The sequence below is a fragment of the Lissotriton helveticus genome, chromosome 10, assembly GCF_964261635.1.
Source record: "Lissotriton helveticus chromosome 10, aLisHel1.1, whole genome shotgun sequence".
NCBI lineage: Eukaryota > Metazoa > Chordata > Amphibia > Caudata > Salamandridae > Lissotriton > Lissotriton helveticus.
The window spans coordinates 135,777,958-135,792,216 of NC_136071.1; the positions used below are offsets into that span (position 1 = coordinate 135,777,958).

General features: G+C 40.6%; 1 protein-coding gene and 1 long non-coding RNA gene across 2 annotated transcripts in view; one reads left to right on the forward strand and one right to left on the reverse strand.

Moving 5' to 3' along the window:
- Positions 1 to 14,259, reverse strand: part of IL21R (interleukin 21 receptor) — a 192,396-nt gene that overhangs the window by 146,098 nt on the left and 32,039 nt on the right. The window lies entirely within an intron of this gene.
- The window catches only part of LOC144786027 (uncharacterized), a 235,050-nt gene continuing 225,526 nt past the window's right edge, over positions 4,736 to 14,259 (forward strand). Inside the window, exon 1 of the long non-coding RNA XR_013602077.1 lies at positions 4,736 to 5,021. This is a non-coding gene — a long non-coding RNA (uncharacterized LOC144786027). The remainder of the gene's footprint in view (positions 5,022 to 14,259) is intronic.

The window sequence follows — 14,259 nt, forward strand, 5'->3', positions numbered from 1 at the left end:
TGAAACAAAGTTTATACCAAGCCATGGAGGCCAACGTCACACAATCTATTTTTTAATACTCCCCAGCACTCATAAGCATAACATCATAAATAAATCCTGACATCGCAGAGCAAAGATCTCACAAAGGAATAACAGCAATTAATCTGGTCCAAGCTGGGTATGCTTTTTTTTTTATTTAAGTAATTTACCTGCTGATGCTGCTTTCCATGGCCTTCAGCTTTCAAATAAATGTTGCTGTATTCCTGTCTAACAGCCTATTTTTGAAGATGTGCTCCTTGGTTAAAACAGTGTGAGTTGTTATTGAGCATGGACAGTCCTTTAGTGGCCTGGATTTAGAACAAGCAAGAGTTTTATTTCTGCGCATGGAGTTTCTCGAACAGACTAGATTAACCAAATGTATATGGTCCACTATTCCCAATTTGTCTAATTTTGAATAAAAGAGTGTCACGAAAACGCGCTGCTGTGTTTTAGTGTTCAATGAGGAGGAAAATGCTGCTCATTGATTAGCTGATTTATTCTATTGATTTAATCCTTTCTTAACAGATGCTAATTTTTATGAAATTAAATGTATTAATGTATTGGTGTATACTTATGTACTGCTGTCGCTTTTATGACTTTTTTCCATAGCGATAGTTTATTCTTGAACAACCTATGAGTGAGGTTATATGTACGTCTTTTTGACAAAATTTAATCAGAATTTTTAAGATGTGACTTTGTATTATGTAAATTATGAATTATGTTGTTTTTTAATGTTTTAATTGTATTTTTTGTGATGTCTTTTATGGTTAAAATTACCGAAATAAAGACGTATTGAAACTTAAAAGAAGGTCTTACTCTACTTTTTTGTAGGGAAACTAGCTCATAATCCCCAAATATGCCAAATTGCAGGTAACAATTTCTCTATGCACATTACAGTCAGAAGTTAAGGGGGGAAATGTTGTTACTCAAATAGAGCTTTTTTTGGCGTGGGTGAATCGGACGGAGGGGGATGGTATTTTTCGATTAATTTAAACCAGCAAATACAAAATGTACTTTGTACTACAATTTTTTTTTATCTGTCACTTATTAAAATGTATTGTCAGTCTCTTACATAATATGATCCTCTTCCACAACTTCTGCCTCTGGCTCTCCCAGGCAAATGCATGACAGAATTTGGAATGAGTTTTTCACGCATGCCTCCGGAACTCTGTCATGTGAACGAAAGCGTCTTTAGCACGCATTTATTCTGCACGCAAGTTGTTTTAATGACTTGCCTTAGGGGGTGCTGGATATTGTAATAGTTTAATTTACTCTTCCAACTCTAGTCTGCGCAACAGTAGGGAAGGTGTTGGACTTTAATTCTAACACCACTCAACCATTGCGCCCCCCTAAAGCAAGTCGTTGGAACGACTTGCTTGCCAAAGACACATTCGTTCTGTTGCCGGCGCTGTGAAGGGACTGCGTGATTCTGGCTTCGTCCCAAAGGACGTTTCCCCTCTCAGCCACTGTTTGTAATTTCTTTGGATTTAATTTTAGGAAGAACATCAGCTTAGATGGACTTTCCGTTCTCTCTTGTAATTTTCATAGTTTTAGGTTGTGTGTACTTGCTCACATCATCTAAACGTGCACCTAGTTCCATTTTCAGTTGAAAAGTAACAGAATCATGACTTAATTCCATCAAAACCACACACGCATCACACCAACAACTTAATGGTGGGCCGCGAGCAGCAAACTGCAGGACGAGTTAAGTTCCTACCCAATGAACAAACAAAAAAAGAAACCACAGAAGGGGCAAGGTCGAAAAACACAAGCCTCCCTGGAATAAACAGTCAAACTGGAAATCAAGATGTTAAAGCAACGGGGGGGCGTGGCTTGCGCCCGTAGGTGATGGCGGTGTTTTCGTGACTCTCCCGGGGAGCGGCGATGGAGGATGACCCGGCGAGACTCCTTTCCCTGACCTGAACGGTTACAGCATGGTAACAGTCGTGGGAAGCCTTAAGGAGCCGTGGTGAAGCCTTCGCTGGCGCTTCAGGAGCCGGGACAGCCTGATTGTTCTCCTCACACATTCACCGGAGCCTGGTGAGATTGATTCCGCCATTTTCTGGACCCGCTGATGGAGCTCGCTCCTAGTGGTAGTCTGGTTATTTCACTTATGTGCCGGCAGTCTTTCATTTGCCGCTTTTCTCCGGCTTTCACCTCGTTCTGACTCTTTTTAAATAAACAAGTTTGCTTATACATGCGCAGCTCCTGGCCCGATAAAAAAAAAATGCCCTAAGCATTCCTCTGAGGTGACGCAGATACCATTCTGTGAGACCCGCTGATGAGGTTCGACTCCCAGCGGCTCCTTGGTTTCATTGGAAACATGAACCCTCAAATGTGACTGGTTTATCACATTTATTACGAAGTGCATTGTGATTTTATTATTCATTGCGCCCTCAGCTGCTGTTCTGGCAACCATCACTTTCACCTCAGTGATTTTCGAGCACTGAAGGAACTGGCTTTCATGGTGTGGCGCACCTTTGCTTCTAATGCACGCATTTCAAAACCGGTACCAGGAGAATATTCTGCCGAAGGTTGCCACTTGATAGCTAAATATTGAAGTGAGTTATGTGTTTATTCAAGTGCGCAGTGCCCCATCTCTGTTCCTCATTAAGCTTTGAGCAAGCTTCACAGAAGCAGCTTATTTAACAGCGTCATTGCTAGAGAATATATCTCCACATCTCACCTGGTTTTCTTCAAAGCATGCAAGGGAGAATTATTGACAGGACACTAATGCGTGAGGGTCGAATTTGGCAGTTAAAGCATGAAGTGAATGTTTGACCTTATTTCTCTGCACAGCATTAGTCTGCATGCTGAGGAGATTATTTCATTTCATTGCGTGCTGTATCTTTTTAAAGTGGCTGTGACTCACTCATTTACTTACAGACAGGATTCTATTTTCATTGTGCATTGAGTTTCTTCAAAAGGAGTAATTAAATGTTCTATTCATTTACTGTCCCTGTTTCACTGAATATGGTTGTTTCAAAACAGACGTCATATAGAAAAGTGATTTTAGGCATTACTCCATGCTCTTGTATTAATAGATTTTGAGTGCGCATTTATGCAATTTTGTTTCTGTGCTGCTGTTATGTGTTAGTGCAAATATCTGCATTTCTTCAAGTTGTTTCTCTCAGAGATTACAATACTGTATGACCGTACCACGAGATTCTTTATCTAAGGTACCTCTTTTACATATGATACCAAGCTTCATATGTGGTATGGTTCATTTAGGCATAAACATATTATTGTAATATATTGCGGTGACTTATACTTCATTCATGTATTCTCTTCCATTTCAGCGCACAGTTATCATTTTTACATTTTACCTCATGCTTATTGGTGTATGAACATTTTAATATTTTATCATATGCCCAATGTACGCAAATTCTGTTAAAATGTGCCTTGCCCATTATTAATAGGTGACATGTGATGTACAGTTTTTGATTATTACTCACATTGCAGTTCAATATTTCAACTTCAGGCTTTGGAGGTCCGTTGTGCCTGTAATCTCATATTTTTGCATTTTACTGGTTTTTGCTATGCAAGTACTTTACATATAGTGCAATTTTAATTCATTATTTTTGCATTTCTGTCATTTGCATATTCCTGCTTTATTTTATGATTGTGTGACTGGTTTCTCCTCACTTCTATTTGCTTATTATACGCGTAAGCATATTTATTTATTGTAAAGCGTTCTTATATTCTTGGTACACATTTTTTCTTCCTCATGAGTAGGTTTTCAAGAGACTTGCATAAACCTTCAATTTCTTCAAGAAAGTTCCTAATTCAGACGAGTTCCAGATTTCAGTGTCTCGAAATGGAGGATTCACAGGAATCATCTTCTAAGCAAACATCATCACCATCAAATTCTTCCGTCTCTTCAGCCAGTAAGGGTTCAACGAAAAGGCTTAAAAAGGATCCTCCTTCTCCTCCAAAGCAGTCTAACTTGGCTACCATGGACATACTTTTGGAAGAAATAAGAGCATTACGTCCCTTCATTGATGAGTCTAGAGCCACTCTTCAAACAATTACAGACAAGTTATTGGCTGTTGATGGTCGGGTCACTCAATTGGAACGTGATGTTGTCTCCTTGACCTCGTCTGTCTCAAAGGTGGATCCGCTCTGTGCGCAAGTCTCAGCCATGCATAGGCAACTTGAAAATTTGGAGAATCGCAATAGGAGGAATAATTTACGTATTTATGGTCTTCCGGAAGGGACAGAGGGATCAGATCCCCTGGGGTTTTTCCAAATCCTTCTTGCCAAAAGTTCTTTCATTGCCTGATAGCACCAACATTAATATACAAAGGGCTCATCGATTAGGTCCTCCTTCGAATACATCTTCCTCCTCAACTGTCAGGAAACCTAGAGGAGTTATCATCTACTTCCTTGAATACACAGATCTGCTCAAGATTATATCAGCTGCACGAGCTATGAAACGTATCACATGGTCAGGCAATTCCCTCTTTTTCTCCCAGGATTATGCCAAGGTAACGGCTGACAGACGTAAGGAATTCTTGTCACTGAGACCTCAACTGCGTTCACTTGGTGCACGTTATGGTTTATTTCATCCTTGCCTTTTCAGGGTAACTCTTAATAACAAAACTACTACTTACGAAGACCCGCTGAAATTGAAGAGTTTTTTATATTCACACAGCGCTAGTGCTATGGATGTTGCTTCTGTTTCCCGATTTACTTGATGTTCTTACTTGATGTTCTCTATGATTGTCCTATGGTACTGCCTATATATTTCTCTCACTATGTTGGTTAATCTTGAGGTACTGTTCGGTTGGGTATTAATTCTTTCAATTACCTAGTTGTTCATGCTGTTCTTGTTTTTTGTTTCCAACTTCTAGATCATTACCCACGTGTCTTCCCTTCTCCTAATTTTCTTCCTGGAGTTCGCTGATTCGTCTCTCCCCTCCCGCCTTCCCTCACCAGTTGCGTACCCGTCATTATCCTTTGTGGCCTTCATCCCTCCCACCCGTACATGTTTTGGATGTTATGTAAGTCATATTCCTCTCTTGTTATCCTTCTTTTTTCTTTTTTTCTCCTTCTTCTTCTTCTTCTCTTGTCTTTTTCTTCTTCTCGTCCTTTAAGGCTTTCCCTTCGTTCATTTCTTTTCCTTCTTCTTCTTTTCTCATGGATGCTTTTCTATTTTTCCTATTCTTTTCTTTCATCTCTCATGCGTCTAGCTCATTTTTCACTTATTCTCTTGTCTTCATTGACTATTCATAAATACAGTTCTTTTTTCTTGTTTCATTATATCGACAGTTCATTTTCTCACATTTTTACTTATGTATATATACAAAATTGTTGCATTATGGATTGCTTATCTTACTATATTGACAGTTCATTTTCTCGCATTTTTACTTATGTATTTATACAAAATTGCTGCATTATGGATTGCTTATCTATCTACACTTTAAAGGTTCTTCATCATTTTTCTTTCACATTTATTACTGATTGCTTACTATTGAAATATATTTACCAGCTTGTTATGTATTCTTTCTTACTTTTTTGAATGCCTTTAAAAATTGTTTCATGGAACTTTAGGGGTTTGCACTCCCCCATAAAGAGGCAGAGAGTTTTGACACACTTGGCTAAACTTAAGGCGGACATTGCCTGTTTACAAGAATCACACCTCTCACCTGAGGAATCTATTAAACTTAAAAGAAATTGGGCTGGAGACGTATTCTTTTCCCCTGGTGACGGTAAACGCAATGGAGTTCTCATTTTATTTCATAAATCTCTTTCTGTCAAACTTGTTGCTGACTCAGCGGACCAGTCTGGCAGATGGGTTTTGGTTAAGTTTGTTGTAGATAATACCCCAGTTTCCCTCCTCAATATCTATGCCCCAACTACAGGTGATGCTTCTTTTTGGTCTTCCCTATCCCCTCACATCACCCAATACTATGAAGACAATTTTATTTTGGCGGGAGATTGCAATGAGGTTTTTGATCCTTTTTTAGATAGGAATTCTGTCACTACTTACACTCCCCACAAATCACATAAATCTTTCACGGCACTAATACATCAATTCAAACTTATTGACGCCTGGAGATTGTGTAATCCTACCTTGAGAGAATATTCTTTTTATTCTCCACCACATCAGACACAATCCCGACTTGATTATTTCTTTATCTCGCATCATCTTTCTCAATCTCTCTTTGCATCTGACATAGGTTCCATTTTGATATCGGATCATGCACCAGTCTCCATTCACCTCGACATTTTACAGAAGCCAGCTCTAAACAAAAAATGGCGTTTTAATAATTCTCTCCTTCTTGACTCCGATTTTGTTTCACTCTTTACTTCCTTTTTTCATGATTTCTTCCTACGTAATGAATCTTCTGAGGTGTCTTTTCCTGTTGTGTGGGATGCCTTTAAGGCATCTGCTAGGGATTTCATTATTGGTTTTGTCTCTCGCAAACGTAAGAAAGCTGAGCAAATTAATAATGAACTCTTCCATAAGATCAAGAATCTAGAACACTCATACTTTGCTTCTAAATCTTCTGATTGCTTACACGTCCTCATAGCTACTAAGTTGCGATTTAATAAGGATACCACAAACAATGCTTCTAACTACCTATTGCGTTCTAGTGCTAAATTTTATGGAGGCCAAAATAAAGCTGGCAAATTATTGGCTAATTATTTGAAAATTACAAAGAATAAGACCAATATAGATAGTATTTATGATCAGCATTCTGTCTTAAAACACACAGATGATGCCATCTTAACGGAATTTCTTCATTTTTACAAATCACTATATTCCTCAGAAACAACCTCCTCATCACAGGATATTTCTCAATTTCTCTCTGTCATTGATTCTCCTTTCACAACTCCCCCTGACTTTTCTTCATTAGAGGCACATATACCTCAGAAAGAACTCCTTAGTGCTTTGAAGACTCTCAAAAAAGATAAGGCTCCTGGTCCGGATGGCTTTACTGTAGAATTTTTTCTTCACTTCTCAGCTTTACTTATTCCAAAATTAACTTCTCTTATTTCTTCTTTTCTTGACTCTGGTTCTTCCTCCGGTTCTTTCTCTGATGCTCTTATTTGTATTCTCCCCAAACCAGGTAAAGATCCACAGTACTGTAAAAATTATAGACCCATTTCTCTGGTAAATATTGATTACAAGATTTTTTCTAAATCCTTGGCGCTTCGTTTAGAATCTTTCTTACCAGATTTATTAGGGAAGGAGCAGTCTGGCTTTGTTAAAGGTAGATTGCTCTCAGATAATACTAGACTATTCTTTGACATTCTCTCCAAGACCTCGCACTCTTCTCATCCTCTTGCTGCCATTGCCTTGGATGCGGAAAAGGCTTTCGATAGAGTCGAGTGGTCGTATCTTTTTCAAACACTGAAATGGTTCGGATTTGGTCCACGAATCTCAACCCTCATTTCTCTTTTGTATTCTCACCCCAGAGCTGCTATTGCAGCGAATGGTGGTGTTTCTTCTTATTTCCCCCTTGCTAGAGGGGTGCGTCAAGGTTGTCCTCTTTCTCCCTTCTTGTTTAATCTTGCCCTAGAACCCTTTCTTTTACGAATCCGCCAAAATGATGCTATAAAGGGTTTTACGTTTCATCAATCCACAATCAAAATGGCTGCTTATGCAGATGATGTCTTATTATTTTTGTCTGAACCCACAACTTCCTTACCTGCTTTTTTAAATGAAGTCAATTCATTTGCCTTCGTTTCTGGTTACAAATTAAACAGGGATAAATGTGAAATTTTACCTCTCACCAAATTTACTTATAAATCTGACTTCATTTCTTCCGGCTTTACGTGGAATCCTAATTGCATCAAATATTTGGGTCTTCATTTCACCCCCACTCTTTCAGGTACGGTTTCCCGCTGTATGGATGTATGCATTATAAGTTGACAGATCTTACCACTAAATGGCATCCCTTATACCTTTCTTGGTGGGGTAGGCTGGATACGATCAAGATGATGCTTTCCCCCTTGGTCTTATTTCTGACTTCCAACATTCCTTTTTCTATTCCTTCATTCCATTTCAAGAAAATTAACTCCATCTTGTCTTCATTTTTATGGGGTCGCAAGAAGGCCCGTATGTCTTTATCTAAGTTAACAAGACCAAAGGCGGAGGGTGGGGTGAATTTTCCAAATTTTTCTTTGTTTCATAAATCTTTTTAGGTCTCGCCTAGACGAAAGCAAAAAGCGAAGCTTTTTGCTGTCTAGGGAGACTACTTATGTCGCCACTTTCCAGGGATTCCGGGGAATGTGGACAGCAGACTGTCACGAGCGTCTCCTGCCGGAGATTCTACCTCGTGAGCGCGCACGTCGTCACTCACGCATGCGCACAAACAAAGGCATCCACACACTGCATATACACACACGCACCCCCACTTAAACATACACACGCGCACACAGACAGACAGACGCACGCACAAACACACTCAAACAGACACACACACACGCGTACACCCCACCCCCACTCACCCCTCCTCTCACTCAACTTACCTGTTCTGGCGGTGCACGGCGGCGGCTCCTTCTCCCGGGTGGCGGTAGCGCTTTGCGGGGCTCTCTCACCACATGAGAGCCCTGCCTTCCCCATGCGCCCGGCCGCTCTTCACCCGGTCCCCCATCTCGGGACCGGTACTCAATGCGGAGCCTTCGTGGCTCCTCGGGCAGCTCTCTCTGTCTTTCGGCGCGATGGGGCGGGACTTCCGGTTGGGGCCGCGCTGGCATTGGCCGGCTTCCCAACCGCTTCCGGGTCGTCGTGGGCAGCGCGGCGGCCCGGCACAGCCATGATGTTTTCGAAAGGCAAGGCAATTTTTTGGAGGCCGCGCAACTGACTCTATGGGACATTTTGTGTGTGGTCTAAATTGGCAGCTTGTCTATCCCTGAGCTTATCGGACTGCCGCATCCTGGAGCAAGACGCCACCAGTTGACGATGTGGAGGTGGCGGGGGTGAGACGAAGATAGAGGCAAGCAGGAGGTGAGCTGGAGGCGGGCGATCAGCTGCTGTGTAGCTATCTTTTGCAACTCTATTGGGCATTTGGAAAACAGTTTGTCTTCCCCGCTGCTTGCTGGGGGTTTCTTTTTTTTCCTGGGCTGAAAGGAAGAGAACAGAGAAATCGGGAGAATAAAGAAGGGAATAATGGGTAAACTTTTGAAGAATGTTAATGTCGTCAAAATAGACTCTGCGGCCCGTCTCAAAGCAAAGATACGCCTGGGCACGGATAGTGGCCGCCGAAGGAATGAGGGGTATACCTATCCTACACTAACGTTTACTTATCTTGCTGTTACACCCCCCTTCCCGCCCATTGCTCATGTTCTGTTGCAGTGAATAGAGATTGGACAGTTGAGCGAAATCACATTTAAAATGTCATTATAGTCGATGCCTGCCATGAACTTTTGGTGTGGTTTTTGCTTGTACTATCTGCAATGAGTCATGGCCTGTGCGGATTTTATTTTTGTTTGGTGTATTGTCTCAGAACAAAACATGTAGAACACCCAACTTCCATTCAGGGAACATCACAGGAAGTGGCACCACACAAGCTGAGCCAGTGCTGTCACTATGACGACATGAACCACAGATTAAAAGTGAGGCATGTGTTAATTCCATGCACAGAAAACGGTCTCCCGAATTTTCGGTGATAAATTACCCCAAACAATGTCCATTATTAGCAAGGGTATCTGTGAGAAATAGTTTTTCTGGACTCAAATCTTGCATGGTTCAATAACAATAATATATTGAATGAAAATTACTGAAAAGAAATTAAAAGAACACTGTTGCGACTTTTTATAACATTTTGCAACAGCAATGTTTTTGAGGTATGCCCGAGATAATATATATTTTTTTAATCTGCTGTAGTGAGGATTTTGCAATAACGAGGTGAAACTGATTGGCTGATATTGGGGTAATGGCTCCAGGTACAATACATTCAATCCTTTAGGGGAAATAGACATTTGATAGTAGAGCAAAAGTGATAAAGTGATGCAACTCCTCTGATGGTCCTTACTTGGAAATCTAGAAGAACGGTTCACCATTGTTTACTCTGATAAGCAATTTTATAGTACTTCCCAGCATCTTAAACCTCAAGACCATATGAGGGTTTTGACTTCTTGCCATTTCCACACATCCACTAAGAAGGTCACGTTGAACTGCCCTTGATGCAACACACTCTGTGTGTGTGTGTGGCTCTCTGTGTGTGTGGCTCTGTGTGTGTGTCTCTCTCTCTCTCTCTCTCTCTCTCTCTCTCTCTCTCTCTCTCTCTGTGTCTCTATGTATGTGTGTGTGGCTCTGTGTGTGTGTGTGTGCGTGTGGCTCTGTGTGTGTGTGGGTGTGTGTGTGTGGGGGTGTGGCTCTGTGTGTGTGTGTGTGGCTGTCTGTGTGTGGGTGTGGGAGCAAATGCAATATGTCTCATATTTGCGAGAGATTAAGCTATTGGGATTGTAAATGACAATGCCATTTATTTATCTGTTTTCAAAACCAACACATAAATAAAAAGTTTGTCATTTACAATGCCAATAGCTCTAACTTTTTCCAAGGCGAGACCGTTGCATTGTAAATGCTTGTTTATTAAACCAAGCTTCTAGATGGCTCGATGTTTCTCCTAATTTCTCTCCGCTATGGACAACACTGGAATTGGAATACATTTCTCCCTTCTCTTTCCTAGAATACCTCTCTTTTTCTCGTCCACCACAATCTATTTCTACTCCAATTCTCAAATATACCTTAAAAATTCTACCGCCTCCTTTGATCTCTTCCTTTCATGATCAAACCATATGGCACAATTCTTCGATTTTAATAAATAATAAGCCTTTTTTCTGGAAGTCATGGAGAAATCGTGGTCTTATATGGGTACGTCAATTATTGCATCAATCCTGTATTCTCCCATTTTCAGTTGTTGCAGAATCCTTCCATCTCCCTTCTTCCTTTCGCATCAATTATCTCAGATTAACACAAGCACTTCAATCTGCATTTGATCTGCATGTCCGGCTATCCTCTGCATCACTTCAGGAGTCTCCTAGCATATCTCAACTAAGAACTTTACTTACTAAACGATCTAAGGCGTCAAAAATATATTCTTTCTTACATGCTCCACCATCACCACGCACTTAGACAAAGGTAGAGGAGGCATGGGAAGTTGACATGGGCCTTTCATGGCCTATAGATCTTTGGGATAGGCTATGGGTTAAATTACGAAAATCATCTAGGGCTGCAAACACTATTCAAACTCTATTTTTCATCTATAATCGACTCCTACTTTCCCCATTAACACTTAGTAAAAGATATCCAGCCCTATCTCACGCTTGTTGGTCCTGCTCAACTCCTCAGGCGGATCTATTACACATGCTTTTCGAATGCAATCTGGTTCACCGGTTTTGGGTTCAGGTTTGGTCTCAAATTAATAAAATCTTCTCCACTACACATCTGTTTCATATATCACATATTTTTTTAGGTAGTATTTCACCTATCTGGAATCCTCACAATCTCGATATAAAAATAATTGACTTACTTCTTGCAGTAGCTTTTCAGCAAATTACCAAAGCTTGGAAAGACTCCACTAAACTCTCTTATCAGGCTTGGTGGTATGCTGTGTGCTATAATCATAGATTAGATACAACATATGTTTATCCACCTGTTTTAGCCCCAAAACGAAAGCAGCTATGGGATCCGGTCACTTCATTTTTTGATTCTTGTGCCCTTCGTTCTCTGCCTAAATCTCCCTTTCAACAAGAAGTTGCTAAACCTCCTTGAGTTCCTTTTCTTATATTGTTTTTTTTTTCTTCTCTTTTTCATAATATTCACAAAATTGCTATGTTTTTTAGTATTATATTCCATAGTATTGTATTACTCCATATATCCTAGCTGGTAGTTTTCTTTTTATCTTTTTGTTTTTATCTCATATGAAAGGTTTTTTCTTCTCTATTTTGGATTTTTGATTCTTGTCCTCATGTGTTTCATTTATTCTTTTTGTATCAATTTTATGCATTCGTGTATTTGAATTGTTTATATGACTTTTTCAAAACCTTCAATAAAGCTTATTTTGAACTAAAAAGATGTTAAAGCAACAAACATGTTTCCTCCAGAGCAGTTGGCATGCGGATAAGGAGCACTATTGGCTCACACCAGATGTAGAAATAAAGAAGACACACCCTCTCACATTGCCTCCTATCAGCAGCAATACAGCTACCAGAATAGTCCTTTGTTTGTTGGTGCCTGGTTGCTTGTTTCTCATTAATTATATCATCATTCACTAGTTAGCTGGTGGTATTTCATGTCCTATTTTTGAAGCATTTAGAGGACTATGTGTACACCACTAAGAGCCAAATTAGGCCATTGTCATAGCCTGTAAAAAATCAGCATGTCTAGTGAGGACATTATCAGAGGTTCAGAATGCTTTGGCCAGACCTTTGCATTCTTAGAGAGGGATATAAGATTTCAACCTCATCTCTGAATTGGGTTCCCAATCATAATGCTTGTATTGTGGGTAAGTGCTGCAGATGGCAATAAGTGATGAGACAACCACAACTAGTTCATTGTACAGCTGCTTGGGCTGTATAGGGACTTTGGAAATCTGACCACATTTCCCACTACTTTTGGTAGGTAACTTTACTGGCTGACGTTGGAGCACATAGCTTCCTTTAAGTGTCTTTGCCTGGCATATAAAGCCTTCTTCAGGATTAACTGGGACTTTCTGAAATAAAAGGCACAACTGCATTATCCTAGGAACCCGATAATTCCAAGGTGCGTAATTATCTTGAGAATTCTGAGTTTTTCACTCAGGAATGGGTAATTACTGTGGAAATTTTGGGGCACAGATTCCAACATTTTTTCTCTCATTTCGGTCCTTTTTAGGTCAAATCTTACTAGTCAGGCCATTCTTATCTATTGAGAGACATGTTGTTAGCTTCAGGGGGCTTATAGTCGACCCCTTTGCTTACCACTGGTTGGCTTTATTGTCACTCTCATTTTCTTATTTCTATTCACTAGATTGTGTGGGCTTTCCTTCCTCTTCGTGCTTTTGGCCTGCCCTGGAAGCATGGACACATGATTTGAGTCCTTCCACTGCTCACTTATGAGGTCCCACCCAGCTTCACATTAAGCCAGGGTGGAGTTTGAAGAGTTTGACTCCACGTAATTTCGCGAAGTGACAGAAAACCTCTTTTGCATTCTACGGAGTTCCGCCAATGGCGGAGTATGTTAAGTCACGCTGCTCGCACTGGTTTTAAGTGCTGGAAGTTTGTCCTGTGCTGTAAAATCAGCACAAACGGCACTCCGCTTCATGCTGAAGGGTGCTGCTGCTTTCTGCCACTCAAGTAGACATTCTACTCAAGCAACAGCTTCCTCAACGTGAATGGCAGATTTCTCAAGGCGAGCGGTCATGGTCTGCCGCGTCCACCCACATTGAGAAATCTCACTGAGAAGAGGTCCTGAGCGATTGGTCTCGCGAGTGCTTGCCAACTTACAGTTGGCAAGCCGCACGAGAGAAAAAACTCAAACATCCCACTCTCTTAAATCTTTGTGACCTACAAAGACATTTCTCACATGCACATATTTTAATGTTCCCTACTGTGCATGTCTCTTCACGGCACTGATGGTTAAGGCACCATGGGCCACTGACACAGCCACATCCCTGAAATCACATCCATATGGCTGATTGCAGATTCGAAGTTACTCCTCACAGTTTACAGGTCATCATAAAATGGTGGAATTTGCAAAGCCAATAGGAAAATGTATTTAAAGAGGTATTTAGTGCGAGACCCACTTGCCAGAGGGCTCACACCCTGAACTGGCATTTATTCTCTGGACCACACCCTCTTTCGTCTTAGAAAAAGGAGGACATGAATTAACCAATAAAAGATAAAGTCAACCAACTAATTAAAAGTCCTTATATAAAGTATGAAAATCTAAACTTTTACAATAACTTAATGACAGTTCACCAAAGGTTCAAAACAGTTTCCTGATGCCCATTCTCGTCTATCTGTCTTCGGAGATATATTTAAATTCCTGATTCGCCTGTCCAGTCCTTGAAAATCTTTCCAGGGCCAAGGGTCCCCGCATTGTCTTAGCTTCAACTGGAGATTCAACATTTCTGGTTTGGCTTTTCAGTGTTCTGATCTGGCAAAACTCCAAGGGGACTTTGTCACCTGTTATTGACGCAAAACAATCCTATCTTGCCTGACTTTCCAAAAGAGAATCAGTCAATCTCACCAGCATCAAATATTATTAGATCCTTTCCCAGACTCAGAGAGATCCAGGAATGGATG